The sequence below is a fragment of the Equus quagga genome, chromosome 1 (assembly GCF_021613505.1).
Source record: "Equus quagga isolate Etosha38 chromosome 1, UCLA_HA_Equagga_1.0, whole genome shotgun sequence".
In the NCBI taxonomy this organism is placed as follows: Eukaryota; Metazoa; Chordata; class Mammalia; order Perissodactyla; family Equidae; genus Equus; species Equus quagga.
In genome coordinates, this window is record NC_060267.1 from 13,416,735 (window position 1) to 13,421,286 (window position 4,552).

The 4,552-nt window shown below is 32.4% G+C and overlaps 1 pseudogene; it reads left to right on the plus strand.

The window, feature by feature from the left end:
- LOC124235086 (olfactory receptor 6C1-like) lies at positions 1–953 on the plus strand (annotated as a pseudogene).
- Positions 954–4,552: the final 3,599 nt, after the last annotated feature.

The following is a 4,552-nucleotide window of genomic DNA, read 5'->3' on the forward strand; positions in this document are numbered from 1 at the left end:
ATGAGAAACTACACAGAAATAACAGAGTTTATCCTCCTGGGACTGTCAGATGACCCACAGCTCCAGGTGGTGATCTTTGTCTTTCTGCTCATCTCCTACATGCTCAGCATCACTGGGAACCTGACCATTATCACCCTCACCCTCCTGGATTCCCACCTCCAGACCCCCATGTATTTCTTCCTCAGAAATTTTTCTTTATTAGAGGTTTCATTCATGACTGTCAGTATACTCGAGTTCCTGGATACTATTATTTCAGGACATAAAACCATTTCCTTTAATGGTTGTATTGCTCAGTTATTTTTTTTTCTTTCTCTGGTGAGTCACTGAATTTTACCTTCTGGCTGCCGTGTCCTATGACTGTTATATTGCCATCTGCAAACCTCTGCATTACATGACCATCATGAATTGTGGAATCTGCACACTCCCTGCCTTTGCTTCTTGACTGGCTTCATTCTTAATCACATCCCCATTACTTATACTTTTCAGACAGCTCGATTAGTGTAAGTCCAATGTTATAGACCATTTTACTTGTGATTATTTCCCCTTACTATACTTTTCTTGTTCAGACACAAAACTCCTAAAGATAATGGGATTTTCCTGTGCTGTGTGTACTGTTCACATTGGCATTAATAATTCTCTCTTGCATATATATCATCAAAACAATTTTGAAAATTCCTTCTACTAGTCAGAGGACAAAGACATTTTCCACGTGTTCTTCCCACATGATTCTCATCTCCATCTCCTATGACACCTGCATGTTCATGTAAATTAATCCATCAGCAAAAGACAGAGTATCTTTGAGCAAGGGAGTTGCTGTGCTAAACACCTCAGTGGCCCCCATGCTGAACCCCTTTATTTACAGCCTAAGGAATCAGAAAGTCAAGGGAGCCTTCATGGACATGGCGAGGAAGACTCTATCATTCACAAAGGAATGTAAATATGTAGTGTCATGAATTAGAGCCACACTGAAGGGAAATTTAAAACAAAGATATGAATTTTGAGTAACCCCTTCAAATCAGCATAGCCTCCCTGTCATCCTTGTTTATCTCTTTCTTTTTTCTAAGACTTTACAGGCATATTTGTTGAATATACTTCTCATTCCATTAAAATACATTCTTTGTGTCTTTGTGATTCTCCCTTCTTTGAACAATGTTTTATATTACAGCCTTTTCAATAATTATTTTGAAAGTGAAATTGTCCTTGAGTTTTTTTCAGGAAACTAAAATGATCCCCAGAAATGTTGGAATGTCTTTATAAATATTGATAAGATATTTCACTTGCTATACACAGAAAATATAATTTTATGATTTTCATTTATTTTTGATAGAAATTCCCTTCTCTATGTTACTGATGTTCCAGGAAATATATGAGAAGTTTCCTTATAAGTTAAAGAAAATGTAAATTCATTCATTTTAAAGGCAAAAAGTATTTTCATTATTCATTTTAATTGGGTATGCCCATGGAATTTATCTATTTTAAAGAAGCATATACCGTTGTCGGTATACACCTTTTTAGGAATAGGTACTATTTATATTTCCATTTGTTGAATTCCATGATATCTGTCTATAAAGAACGATGATGATAGATAGATACATATGTACATGTATGCATACATACATAGATGTTGTCAAAAATAGTGAAGAAATATATGTTAGATACCTAAGATACATTCATTTTCTGTAATTGAGTAGAAAATAAACTATTTTCTATCAATAGCTAAAAACTAAATACATAGGTCTCATTCTCAAGTTTTGCACTAGTTTGAAAATAGCAATTATTTACACCTAAACAAAATGATTTAAGGTTAAGTTTTGTACAAAATAAATGCAAAAGTTTTCCAGTACATATAAAATTATGAGTTAATCTGTGAAAATTTACTTAGACCCATTCTACTTAGTGCTTTAATAAATGTCCAAAATATTTAAGCAAGATGTGTCTTGTGTGTGTGTGTTTTCCCATGAAGTCAAAAGATAAACAAGGTTTTATGATATTAAATAATATTCTAAATTTCATCAATGGAAAACAAACTATAATTTTTAGTAATAGAAAGAATATTATAATTTTAACCATTAGAGCAAAATTCTTAATGACCCTCATGCAATATATCCAATTGGGAGACTTAGCATAAGATTTACTGAGGAAAAAATGGTAGAAAATTGAAATGAATTCAAAATGTTATACGGAGGTTAAGAATTGTTTCTTAACTTCATCCTTTCCTAGTAAATTTAACATTTGAGTGCTAAAGAGGAAAAATGGTTGAAAACCTGAGATATATATACCCTTTGAGCACACATTTCCTTATCTATAAACCAGGCATAACATCTTAAATAAGATACTGCAAGGGTGGAATGAAATCTGTAATGCACATAACATAATGAGCTATTAATAAATATTAATAATTATTATCATTATTTTTATGTATGCTAGTATCACTGTGAATATGTTCAGATTCAAAATTAAATGATAATATTTTCATTCCTTTAAAATTTCAAGTCTACTATAACTGACAGATACATTCATAAATATAAAAATGAAATAGATTTTTATCAGTATTGGAAAGGATACATAAATAAACTCGGTAACAGATGAGGAGGAAAAGAGTTACTCAATTGGGGATATTTATGGAAAGATGACAGAGAAGATTGTATATTGACACAGAATTGAGAAATGAATTACACATTATCAGACTTGGCATGGATAAGAATTCCGAGATGTGGGGAGTTTTTAAAAGCCAGAGAAGGTGGAGTATCCTCGGAATGTTGATAGTGATGAATATTACAGCATACAGCAGTATTGGGGAATAGGTTATACGTGGGTGATAAACCAGGAACAAATTATAGAAATCATTGAAAACTAACCTGAAACATTTCTATGGTCTATAATAATTGATTTAGAGCTGTTTTAGACTCTTTAGGAGATTTTTCTGATTTTAGTCTTGAGGGTGAAAGCAAGTTAGTTAGGAGAACTGCCAGTGCATTTTACTGTTTCTTCCTGAAAGGAATTTTCTGTAACTTCATGAGAAAAAAAGCACACTCTTACCTTTCCCTTCTAACCCAGGCCAGTGGGAAATCCTCAGAGGCCAACTTGATGCATTTTGAAAATTGTCGAGAGGCATTAATAAACAAACCATAAACCATTTATTTTACACCTGGCCATATAAAATATAGTCCGGCTGTAACTCATGTACAATATGACCTATTGATTCATCCAAACAGATGGGAAACTCTGATTAGTGTGAATTTGGCTAGCATCTGGCAGGAAAGCAATAATTTTACATTCTATCCTTCACAGTAGAAATTTGACTATCTAAAATATGGAGGAAGGAACTGTCATAATTCTGGCAAACCAAATCTACAGCATAGTATATCCAGCACAGCTGGGAATTAACTGAATAGTTTAGGACAAATGGAAGAGGTTTTCCTATACTTTTCTGAGATAGCAGTCTTATGTGAAAGATAAATGTGGGACAGAATTACAAAGGAATAAAACATTTTTTTCCCAAAGCTTCATAGCTCAGAAAGAAGGATGTCCAACTGGAAAATGCACTGGGCTACAATCTGGGTGACAGAGCTGCTAAGATCGGAGGCAACGAGTCTTCCAATTTGTGTTTCAGTGCAAAATGAAAAGTAGATAAACACCGTATGACCTTTCAAGCTCAGAAATAAAAATGTTTCCATATATACACTTCTAGCAAGTCATAGAAGATGTGAAATATGAATGGTTTTGATGGAATTGTAAGACAAACCAATAAGTGAGCATGTTCTCTATTTTTTAAATAAAATAGACTATTGGTTCTATCTTATAGCAAATGTATGTATATATTTGCATAGAATGTTTATGTATAGAATGCTCTCATATTATCTTGATAATTACACCCATGCATATTAATACTAAAAATAAAATTAATAATTAAAAGTGAAAGTTTATTTGCTGAGAAAAACCTTAATTGATTCTACATATCATAAAAAGTGTAATGAATTATTAATTTGGTCTTCTAAGTTTCACTTTTACCTTTGAGGGAAGTAAGATCATCCATTTCTGGTTCTAGGTGGTGGTATCCTATAATAAATACATGACAGAAAAGAAAGAAAAATACATATTTCATATGATCATTTCAACAAAAATGTAATGATTTGCATAAATTGGACATAGCAAGAAGTATCAATTTTATTTACCACCTCTCAATGATGTGGCTTACTGGATGAAGATTTCCTAACTTCTCCAGATAGATTTAAAATAAGAAAACTAGTAAATACAATAGGACTCACAAAAATGTATTAAAACATAATGCAAACAAGATTGTGAAAAGGAAATAACATTGGCATGGATTGTAGAAAATGTTTTAGAATTATATCAATGATAATGATATTGATCATGGTGAATCATATTTTCATCTCCTCCCTTTTGTACTCTTTCCACCTAAATATCTTTAAAAGAAGAAAAAAGGAGAGAGAGAGAGGGAAATGAACCACACAGTGATCACAGAGTTATCCTCCTAGGGCTTTATGATGATCCTGACCTTCAGATTGTGATTTTCCTCTTTTTATTTATC